The following is a 12,690-nucleotide window of genomic DNA, read 5'->3' as shown; positions in this document are numbered from 1 at the left end:
AGAATATAGTTGTGCGCGTCCTCGTTGCACTCAACTGCGAGCGCGCTTTGCATAATAGGTCTGTTGAACGCAGTAGCAGAACTCACTTAGGCATTAAACCACATCGGATAATCGACAATTGATCACAAGCTCACGTCACTTTTCCCACAATATTCAAAGAAGAGAAGCAGAAAAGTATTTGGCTAATAGATAACTGATAGTGCAAAGACCTACTTTACAGTTGCTCTCATTTATTACGATCCTCAAATGTTTATGCAGGGGAACTTCATCCATCAATGAAATAAACTGTGAAATCTGGACTTTAGTCTGTCAGGAGTTAAATTCAGAGTTTGATAAGTTACTTTCACTTTTAACAGAGACACTTGTCCCTTTACTTTTTTCCATTGTATGTCACACACACAAACACAAGCACTCACAACAACAAAAAATGGTGTGAGTGAGACAGATTAGTGGCGATGCCTGCTGTGTAATAAGCCTCATTAATGCATGTCTGTGATAAAACTGATTGAGAGGGAGGAAGAAAGACTTTCCTTTGGTCTACTTCCACCCTCACACATCCAGTTCTGAAGCTGCTTTGAGTACAACATAAAGAACTTTTCAAATAATGTTACAATATGAAGAACTGTAGTCACACCTTCAGAAAAACTGTATTTTTAAAAAATATTTTTAGCTTGCACATACTCATGGAATCTAAGGGGCATCGCTTTAGGAAGGCTTTTTAAAACTTACTGAAAGAGAAGTCTGACTAATGGAATGATCTGCTTCACTATTTGGTAACAGTCATGACTTTGTTTGACTGAAATAAATACTTTTCTACTGCGAAATAAGTTCATCTTGAAAAGTGCTGAAAATCAAAAGTGGTGCATTTCTAATAGTTGAAAGTAATGTGGCTGCATGTTGGAGTGTTGGTTCGTGCTGTCACCTCACATCAAATCCCAAGTGGTCTTTCTGTGTCTAGTTTGCATGTTCTCCCAGTACATACAGGGTTCTCCAGCTTCCTCCCACTGCCTAAAACATGCATTGGTGATTCTAAATTGACCATAGGAGTGATCGGTATGTTTGTTTGTTTCTGTGTTGTCCTGTGATGGACTTGCTGTGTTTCCCGCCTCTTGCCAGCTGAAATAGGCTCCAGCCCCCCAAGCCCATGAGGTGGATCTAGATTATAATTGGAAATAACATCAAGTTGGCTGTCATGTGTGAAGCACATACTATGGAATACTAGTGTGCATCAAACTGAATAGCAGATAAAATGAAAAACAGTTTGTTTCATTGATTTATTTGGGTCAGTGACATAAGTTTTTGAGGGAATGTAAAAGGGCTTTTTTTTCTGATCTAAAGCTTCCTAATGCAGCACTGGAATCTGGAAATCCAGCCCCAAGCATTCAGACGTGCATGTACACATTCATGTTTCTTTTGTCTGCTTTTTGTTCTCATTCACGCACTCTCACACTATCCTTTATCTTACAACACGCTCACAAACACAGTCAGTAACGAAGATTCAGACTTTGTGGTTCTTGTGAAGACAAAAGAGCAAAAAAAATAAAGATAGAAAGAAAAGAGGAAGACAGTAAGAGGGGTATGAGGAGAAAAAAGATGACACGCTCTTAAAGAGTGAGGGTAAGAATGGCAAAGAGAAGACAAGCTTGTTGGCACCTAGATGAAGCTCATTTGGATGAAAGAAGATGAACAGTGTGTGTGCATGTGCGTGAGTGGCATGCTTGTGTTGGACCAAACTTTCCCCCAATTAAAACCCATTTAGTCTGACAGAGGTTAATACCATCACAACAACTTCCACCCCTGACTCTAACCTTCCATATCCCCTTGGTTGGGTGCAGTGGAACCAACAGAAACACACACACCCTGTAACACGCACACTCAGAGAGACAAAGAACCGGAATGATGGAGGGGAAATGGGTCAGAACTTGAAAAGCATCACTGGTGCCGCGACGCCTTCACTTCCATCTGGCAGCAGCTTCTTCTTTGAACTCTCTGGTGCATCCAAGTTACTCTGTTGTGTCTTCTTCTTTCTTCTTTTTATCCTCTTCCGATGTTGTTGTCTGTCTTTGGGCCAGCAGGGCTCCCTGCCATAAGGGCTAAAGTGAGCGTCACGGACAAAGAGAAGAAACATCAGGGAAGCGCTCTGTTAACATTTTCTGGTAAAACCTTTGTTTTGTCCTAAAGCTCTGTGCACCCAGTGCACAGCAGAGAGATAAAGCCAAATTCATTTGCATGTACTGCATTTATCAAGTGTAAGGCACAATGTTTTCTATACTTTGCCCTTTATGCTGCTTCACTATTTTGCTTTTATTGTTAATCAGTTAATCTAATAAAATAAAAGGCTGAAGGAGGGAAAAGCTATCAGAGTGAACCAGTTGTCCTCAAAGTGTTTATTTTTGGTGAGGTAGTCTATACTCCAACAGAGAAGAGAAAAAACTGGATGGTGCATACAACTGATAAGCTCAGATGACTTCCTCCAGTTTAACGACACGACTCTCTAGGTCAGCAAAAGCACTGTTTCCACAGTCGGTGTGGCTTCAGGAGTTTGTGTGGATTTACATGTTCTCTGATTGATCAACTGAGAGCAGCCCCTGCACTAGAATACCTTTTTGTTAGTTTTTTTCCAAATAGATGAAAGAGTAAGCCTGTTTTTTTCTTACATGACTGTAGAAAAACACTGAAAATCTATGGAAAATGTAAGCCTCTCCTTAGATGGCAGCACATCCCATGTTTGTAGAATTTTCGTAGAATAAACCACATGATTTCTGGAATAATGTCCTTTGGACAGATAAGAGCAAAGTGGAGATGTTTGGGCATAATGCACAGCACCATTTTAGCATATCAGCTCAAACAAACCAGCTGTTAAGCACGGTGGTGGAGGAGTGATGGTTTGGGCTCGCTTTGCAGCCGTGTGATCAGGACACCTCGCAGTTATTAGCATCTTTCACACATCTATGGTGCCTGATTGGACAAAAAAAGTTTGTTGTTAATACAGCGCTGTTCCCAGGAGGATCAGCCTGACATTGCTGCCTTTAAAAATCATATTTGATTGAGGCTACTAAGTCGACCATGAACTCCTCTACATATCAAAATACCCCTCAAATGTGAAGCTAAAGTTTGGCTGAATTTGGGTCATAAAAACAGAGCCATGATCCCAAACAAAATCAACAGCATAATGTCTGAAAAAGACAAGAATCTAGGTGTTTCTATGGTCCAGTCTCAGACCTCAGCCTGACTGAAATAATGTGTTGCTAACCTTTCAGGGTTGTGTTTTCCATATTTTAATTCCAAAGCAGCTCTTTCGTTTTCTTATTTAGGACAAAATGTGTGTGTGAGAAACAGTGCTGATAAAAGTTTGAAATTCTAACTACAGTGCAGTGGCAAAGATGCTAATTTTTGCCTTTCTTTGTCAACACCAGTTTGGAATTCAAGGAATCTATTTAACTGTTATTTGTGTTCTCAGAAAAATATCTAATCCAAAATGGTAATTTGTTTCAATCTTCTCCTCTCTCATCTTCATCTTCTCCCAAATCATTTTTAAAGGAGAGTGGATATTGAGCTGATTTACGACAAATCACTGGAAAAGCTTGTCGCATCAAAGCTTTTCGTTTAATTTCCCTCTTTGTTCTTTTTCCTGGATACCAACTATCAAATCAAATCAAAGCTAACAAAAGAAACTCAGAGGGAATCAAAGTAAATTCACAAGGTGATGAATAAAAAAATAATTTCAACCAAGTGGAGGTTAATTTACAATGGTGGAAAAAGTCCTATTATAAACATTCATTTCTTCCAGCTATGTCCAGACAGCTTAATTATGTGACGACGCGCCGCCATCACTTGCTCACCATGATGAATGTTACTTAAAAGACTTGAACAATTCATACGTTTGAAGATGGCACAGACCCGGAACACACACGGGTATGGGTGCAAATGTATTTATTGATTGAGTGCGGTACATTACAGTCCAGGAATAATCATGTCACACCTCGTAGTTCACCTGTGAATGAGACAATGTGGATTTTTAAAGCGATAGCAGCAGAAGGGAATAAAGACTAACGCAACGCGTAGGCCTATTAGTTGTATTGATTGTGGATTTGCGGAAACTCGCAACTCGCAGAACTCGCGCACCTTATTAGATCCGGGAGGGAGTAGGACAAGTGGGAAATAGGTAGAGGGGAGTTTCATGTTGTATAAATATGTATTTAACTGGTGTAAAACATATGTGTGTGTTTATTAGGTTTACGCTGGGTGTGTTGAGGGTTGTTAAGATTATATATATTTTCTAGTGATGAGTTATGTAAATATTGCTGTAGATTTTACCCGGGTTAAATAGTATAGTCGAGCTCATTATCTGGGCCAGAAAGTATATAAGTAGTCAGTCTGTAAATGTCTCGGTTGATGTAGATGTTGGTGTATGGAGATTATGTTAAGAAAAATAAACGTGTCTGGATCCTCTGGAATTCTCCTGATTGCCTCCATGGCCGCTCGGGCATTCTAACAAATTAATAAAATCCTTTGAAAATAAAAATCTGAATGCCTTTCACTGTTAAACCCAGAGTAAGTCCCCTGTTGGACAACAGCCAAACCCAACTGTGCTGAGAATGAATGTTTGGTCATCAGCCAACTGGAGACTTATCCTGGATTATCATCTGAAACATGCTGGCATGTACCTATATGTAAAAAGTCACCCAACACACCCCGACCTTCTGTTCATCAGTGGCCACAAGAGAAAATGCTTTATTTAAGTCTGTTTGGGGGATCTTTTGCTGTGTGAACTCAGAGTCATGAAGACACAGAGCCATTTTAAATGAGGGGGGGGGGGGGGGCACATACAATTAATGCTGGTTTGGGTAGTAAATCTGACTCAGATTTACTACCCAAACCAGAAAGCTCTCAGATATTGCACAATGCCACAATTTCACATTTTGTTACTTGACTAAAAGACTACTGTTTATACATGCTTAAAATTGCAGTTGGATCTGGATTATTAAACTATAAACAACCAAAAATCCTAGTTTCCAAGAGCAAGATATTTCAAAATAATTCATTACAAAATACTTACAAATTCTAATACTGATACTCTTCAAAGTAAAAGAAAAAGAAACAAACTCTGCATCCAACAATTGGCTACCATTTCATCCATCCATTATTGCTAATATGGCCTTAAATACATAACATAACCACCTTAGTAAGGATTATAAAGACTAAATACCACAAAACAGATACCTGATGTCTATACAAAATGAATGCCGTGTGTAAACTTAACTACAGGATGTTTCTACTAAAGGACACACATGTGCTTTCTTTCTTATCAGAGCCTGGAGACCAAACATTACTTGCCTGAGTACTTCCTGTGCCGACGTCTGTAATCCCTGTCTGTCACTTCAGATGGTGAAGGCAAGAAGCTGCTTTCACATATCTGCTTCAACAGACAAGAAAATTAAATCTGGTTTGCTAACCACACTGTAAAAGCCAGACATACTTGAGTCTCGTCGAACTTTCTCAGAAAAGCCTCAGCGATCATATTATGAAGGAGCAACCACAGAAAATGTGTGTAGGCGTGTGCATTGTTGCTCCAAACTTGGTGATGAGGTGTAACATGGGCAACGGAGGAAGCTCTAAAATTCTGGTGCAGCTGATTTGGAAAAATATCTAATTATTTTGATGGCTTTGGTTTTCCATTCATATTTCATAGATGAAAGAACAACTGTATGGGCCTTGGTATTCTCCAAGTGCCCTTCCAATTTACTTTTTAATCTTTTCTGTTATGCCTAATGAAAACTGGCTGAATAACCCTGAAAATAAACCTTTTCATTTAGTGATCCTCGTGTAAGCCTTTGTGACCTGGAAAAGCCTTCTGTGACACAGAGAGGATCAAAGCATATACGGCGATGCTGCCGCCCGCAAAGATGTGACCTTCCCGATGGAGAGATTAAACACGGGAAAAGATTTGTGTAGACAAGATTCCACAAGATCTTTCATTTTCTGTAACTGTATCTGTCTCTAACTGATATTTACACCGGCCTGCAGTCTGTTGAAATGCCGCATACATCTCAGGGTAGTTTAAAAGGAAGAGAAGTGAATGTTTGTAGCGGGGTCTTTTAGTAATGATAGAAAACATGTAACACTTTTGTCTTTTTAAAGAGCTGCTGTGGTGTAATAACGTTAGTTATGTTAGTATTTTCCCATAATATCAACTTGAAATGAAATTGTTTGCTTATCCAAAAGCATTTGGTTAATTACACAGTGATGACATATGAGAACATTCAAGCTTTGTTTGTTTGACTAAAATGAGGAGCAGGAGTCTGACGGCGAGAGATTTCATTTGAGATCTGATCACAGACAAAAGAACACACCAGATTCATTTTAGTTGGAAAGTGAAAAAAAAACAGTGCTTGTCCCCACCACTGCATTAGAGCTGCTAAACAGTTGACAAAGCCGATCAAGTTACACTGCAAAAATGCCATCTAAAAAGTCCTTTTTCGGGCCTTGCTTCACAAATGAAGACCTGGGAAAGTGGTGATTTAAGCCTATTGTAGATTTAATGCCAATTTAATTTGTTCACCTCTGGTTCCTGAGTGAGATTGTTTCCTTCTTCCAACCAGCTGCAACAGAAGGTTAACACCTTTTTCCTCTTTCCTCTTCCACCAATTCTGTCACCTCCGGTGCAGGCCAATAGATTTATGTGATAAGCTGACGATCAACATAACTGCAATCGGCACAGCTGTGGCTGAGTTAAAAAAAAAAAAACAAGAAAACAAGAGGCAGTTCACTTCGATTGACAGGTCGTCCCAACTGACAGCTGTTAGGGAACTATGACACCAGAGTGTGTTAACAGGCGTCAGTGGATCAGTTGCCCAGTGGAACATTTGAGTCCAAAGTTTGTCCGTCTTCAATTGTTCATCGTTTCAGTTGGGAGACTTTAATCTCCTCTGCGGAAATAATTGGGAGGCAGTGGGGGAGTTAATTGTATTTTCCAGTGTTGAATCATCAGGAAGCGTTGGTGAACCCTCTCTGACCACACACACTGCACACACTTGAACATATGCACACCCTCATGCAAGCAAACTGGAAGCACATGCACAGTCTACATATAAACCCATATAAATACACAAACTATGAGTGCATGCACAGAATTTGTCACACTCGTTTATTCGGACACTCTCCCACACACACACGCACATCTACCGTTACCCACAGACAACAACAGTATCCCACAGGGTCTGACCCACTCTCCCTCTCCATTTCATTCTCATTTTCAATCTCTCTCACCCTCTCTGATTCAGGAGATTAAGAGCGCCAATTAGCAAAATTTTCACGGCAGGTATTACCACGCTGGGAACTGGAGAGAGGAGAAATTCCCCTGTCTCTTGTTCCAAAAGAAGGATTTCTCCCTCATTGTCACCAGTTTGAGAGCGAAGGATGTGGGGTGTATTTGGAGGGCTGCTGATGTGGTAATTTTGGCTCGGAAACAATGCTGTGCTGTCTGAAGGAGGGAAGTAATAGAGGTAGTGTTTTACCCAGTGTGTGTGTGTGTGTGTGTGTGTGTTTTGTATTCTCATGTGATACACATACTCACAGTGAGGTGACATCATGGCATCACTTTGAAGGCCACACTAGCTTCAAGATGAAGGAGGAAGCATCGAATTAACTCCAAATCAGGGTGCTTTGTGCGATTGTAATGAGCAGCAGGAAAGATACAGTGGAACAGAGACAGTGTGTTTTTAGTTTAAATTAAGTGGATACATATGCATAGATTTTTTTGCCTTTATGTTTTGATTAGTGATACATTTGCGAGATTTTTTTCTTTTTCTTGGGACAGAAACAGACATGTGTCTGCACTATTTGAAAAGTGTTTTAATGAAGTATAGAAAACGATCCTGTGAGAATTTCCCAATATTCATAGGTGCTATTGCCAAGATGTTCATATTAACAATGGATCAGATGATGTCACTGAAATTAGTCTATCATCCAACTCGACAGTCTTCCTCTTTCAGCTCACTGGTCCAGTTCACTGTTTTGTTTTGCTATCGCTGCTTGCATTAGTATTATTTTGGCTGTAGCTGTTTTTAGCCAAAAATCTTTTTCTCCATGTATTCTAATCAGAGAATATTCAATCAATAAATGTAATTTCACGTTCATTTGGAAAAAGAATTACAGTGATTTTCATGTATCCTTGCCATGAAGTCCTCCAATCAAAACAACCAAATAGGTTGGGTCTTTTGACCCAGTAGGTGAAGTGTAACAAGCCACAAAATCCTCACACAAAGGCTAGACGGGGTGGGTTAAATGGTGTAGTTACATAGTGCTTTTAATAATTCATACATTCAAGATGTGATTTCAAAGCCAACATATTGCAACTGCTGTTTACCTTCCATAATGTGTTCCTCTTAGCTATAGTAGACGGCTCATACACGTTCTTAATTTCATGCAGATGAAATGTCAAGATGTCCATCGGAGCTTGATGAAAAGAAGCCTTAACAACAAAAAAAAAAAGATTTAAGATTTAGTTTTGTTAAACCATCTAACACAAAAAACACATTATATTGTGTTTATTATTATGCATTATGTTTTTATTTTGTTTCTGGTGCTTCCAAAAAGAAAGGGTCTCATGAGACTTCACACTGATCTTAAGTTGAACACCAAATGAGCAAAAAAACAGGAAGCAACCATCTAATAAAATCTTGCTCCGTTGGTAGATCGATCTGTGAGGTACAAGTTAAAGGTTACCTCTGTTTTAAGGTTCAGTCCCCAACCTTTGTGACTTTGCTGCTGACCAACTGCAGCCGGAGAATCCGTAAGGCCAATAAATGACACAGGTGGACAAAGCACCAGAAACACCTTTCTGGATAATGCAGAATGTTAAACAGCACAAACAATTACATATCATAGCAGATCCAAGTGTTTCAATCGAAATACATCATAATAACCTAACCTAACCTATTACCTACAAACACAATAAGAAGGCAGAATTAATTAGATTAGACATTTTGGCAAGCAGAGGTGTGAAAATCCAAATATGCTGCTGAATTTACTTAAACAGTGTCATCTGTAAGGTATTTTTAAAATTTCGACAAAGTGGGCCCAAGAACATGTTATCCTTGATGATAGCAAGTGCATCCTTTTCTAAAGGATTCAAACACTGAGAGAAAGGGTCATATTCATGTCAGCAAGAAGAATAAAGACGACGTGCAGGAGTTGGAACCAGCTGTTTTTTTACACAATGTGAATGCAGTTATCATAACATCTATGATCCAAACATTCCACTGATGGCTTTTTAACAAGTATCAGAGCTCATTGTTAGTTCAAGTAAAAAAAATAGATAAATAAAAAATCCCAAACTAATGTCAGTTCATCTTTGGCACAGGGAGCAAAACTGAAGCTAACTATACAGCTGAAGCTGTATAATTAACTCAGTTAATTATACAGTGTTGCTATTACCTGCTTGCCAACTTGCCAGCAGGTGATGTTGGGGGATTCTCACTTGTGTTGAGACATGAAGTGGCCTGGCTCTGCTCCTCTTTTCATCAGACCCATCTCATTATTATCCACTATATATCTGTGGAGAAGTCATTAAAAGTCCTACACAAGCACTAAACGGGTCTGAGCTTGAGGGGCTCAACGTGAGTGGGTTGAAGCCAAACTGCAGAGGCTATAAAAGCTACTGAGGCTTCAGTCAGGTGTTAGGAGACACTCCCTTATGATTTGTTTAATTAATCTGTCAAGTTGTGTTTGGCTACAATGAAAGTCTACTATTAACACTTGATGACACACTTGAATAATTATGACAGAATATGCCACTATTTCTTTTTTGCCTAATCATTTATGATTAAATGCACCTGAGATTTAAGACTTTCACAATAAAGACAGAGAATTGTCACCTAGATCTGTAGTTCCCCATTTATTGCGCATTGTAGGCTCTTGTAGTTTATTGTTTTCAGAGCCTGATAATTTACTAACCTGATTCCTGCTCAGTAGATCAATCACGGTTGTAAAAACCCAGTTTCCTGCTGGATTAATGCAAAAAAGCTCCTTCCTATTACTAAACAGCAGACACTGTTAGCAAGTAGCTGGTGAACAGAACTAATTTTAAGTCAAAGCTCAAATTTCCTGCTCAAATATTTGTATGAAATCTGTCTTACACTGTACATCACCTATGCACCAGAAGCTGCTTTTATTCTTAATGATATTTTTCACAGTTTATCATTTCCTGAGAAACTTTTTTTAAAGAACATGGTGACAGCCAAATGTCACACTTGAGGCTTCAAAATGGCGGATCACAAACCATCAAGTAAAGCAAGTAGTCAAAAATCAAAGACAAGTCAGTATAATATCACTATATAGTGTAATAATGAGTGATATCAAAATTTCCAATTCAATATTGCTGTTGTTTCTGAGCATCATGCATTAACATTATCTTATCACTCCATAGCCTAAGCCAGTGTGGTGGTCATAACTTCTGCATTTCATTTCCAAACTTCCTTGAAAATGGACTACCTTTAAACTTAAAAATTTGAGTGGCAGATTAGTACCAACAACTCCCCACACTCAGTGAATGAGAGTGGATGGGGTCTGTTTGTCAGAAAGTGCTGTTTTATGCTGTTAAGTTGCAGACATCTGTTATTTGTTAACCGCTTCATATATCCTTGAATTTTACAGGCCAGGAATGTAAAGTTGTCTGTAACTTCAAATGATTCTGAAACACTATAAGATGCTGTTGTAAATCCTCAGTGCAACCTTTCAGTGTGCGCCACACCACATGAAAGACGGATTAAGTTGAGAGCTAGATGTTAATACTGACGCAACATTTAGCAGATGTTTCCCTCACAAGTCTGTAGAATTAGACTTAGATCCATCAAGTGGCTAGAAGCTGAAAATGGAATGACAATGTTGGCCTGTATTGAGTGAATAAACAAGCAACTGTTTGCTGATGAGTTTCAGGTTTTACACACAACTTGTTTCTGCTGCCCCATAGAGGCCAAAACAATTTATTATTGCAGGATAATAGGGTGTGTTCCAACTATAGGGGATCACACTCCTCAGCCTCCCTGGTAAGGTCTATTCGGGGGTACTGGAGAGGAGGATCCGCCGGATAGTCGAATCTCGGATTCAGGAGGTGCAGTGTGGTTTTCGTCCTGGCCGTGGAACAGTGGACCAGCTCTATACCCTCGGCAGGATCCTGGAGGGAGCATGGGAGTTCGCCCAACCGGTCTACATGTGTTTTGTCGACTTGGAGAAGGCGTTCGACCGTGTCCCTCGGCGACTCTTGTGGGGGGTGCTCCAGGAGTATGGAGTGCCGGACTCCTTGATATGGGCTGTTCGGTCTCTGTATGACCGGTGTCAGAGTGTGGTCCACCGTCCGCATTGCTGGCAGTAAGTCGGACACGTTTCCTGTGAGGGTTGGACTCCGTCAGGGCTGCCCTTTGTCACCGATTCTGTTCATAATTTTTATGGACAGAATTTCTAGGCGCAGCCAGGGCGTTGAGGGGGTCCGTTTTGGCGACCTCAGATTTGGGTCTCTGCTCTTTGAGACGATGTGGTTCTGTTGGCGTCGTCGGGCCGTGACCTTCAGCTCTCACTGGAGCGGTTCGCAGCCGAGTGTGAAGCGGCTGGGATGAGAATCAGCACCTCCAAATCTGAGACCATGGTCCTCAGCTGGAAAAGGGTGGAATGCTCTCTCCGGGTCGGGAATGAGATCCTTCCCCAAGTGGAGGAGTTCAAGTATCTGGGGGTCTTGTTCACGAGTGAGGGACGAATGGAACAGGAGATTGACAGACGGATCGGTGCGGCGTCTGCAGTGATGCGGGCTCTGCACCGGCCCGTCGTGGTGAAGAAGGAGCTGAGCCAGAAGGCGAAGCTCTCGATTTACCGGTCAATCTATGTTCCTACCCTCACCTATGGTCACGAGCTGTGGGTAGTGACCGAAAGAACGAGATCGAGAATTCAAGCGGCCGAAATGAGTTTCCTCCGCAGGGTGTCTGGGCTCTCCCTTAGAGATAGGGTGAGAAGCTCGGTCATCCGGGAGGGGCTCGGAGTAGAACCGCTGCTCCTCCGCATCGAGAGGAGTCAGATGAGGTGGCTCGGGCATCTGGTTAGGATGCCTCCTGGACGCCTCCCTGGTGAGGTGTTCCAGGCCCGTCCCACTGGGAGGAGGCCCCGGGGAAGACCCAGGACACGTTGGAGAGACTATGTTTCTCGGCTGGCCTGGGAACGCCTCGGGGTCCCCCCAGAAGAGCTGGAGGAAGTGGCCGGGGACAGGGACGTCTGGGTCTCTCTGCTCAAGCTGCTGCCCCCGCGACCCGATCCCCGGACCAGCGGAAGATAATGGATGGATGGATGGATGGATGGAGGATAATAGTCTTCTTAATGGTGACCACAAGGAAACCTTGTGTTGTTTTGTGTTTTGTAAAAAAAAAGGAAAAAAAAGAACAAATTGCACTTTCTATTATTTCTCAAATTAACTGATTAATCAACTGATTTATGAAATATAAATTGTGAAAACAGAAATATTGTCCCATATCAAAACCACTACATGACAGAGGTGAGAATCCACGCATTTTCTAAAGTTTTCATCAAACTTATCGGTACGTTGTGACACAAAATAATATAATTAATAGTTCCAAACAATAACCTTCAAGGTATTAATTCATTATTGGGAATAGTTAATTGTCATTAAGGTGTTCATGAACATTA

The sequence above is a fragment of the Odontesthes bonariensis genome, chromosome 4 (assembly GCF_027942865.1).
Source record: "Odontesthes bonariensis isolate fOdoBon6 chromosome 4, fOdoBon6.hap1, whole genome shotgun sequence".
NCBI classification, from domain to species: Eukaryota; Metazoa; Chordata; class Actinopteri; order Atheriniformes; family Atherinopsidae; genus Odontesthes; species Odontesthes bonariensis.
The sequence above is the reverse complement of the archived record's forward strand: the minus strand, read 5'-3'. Positions refer to the sequence as shown.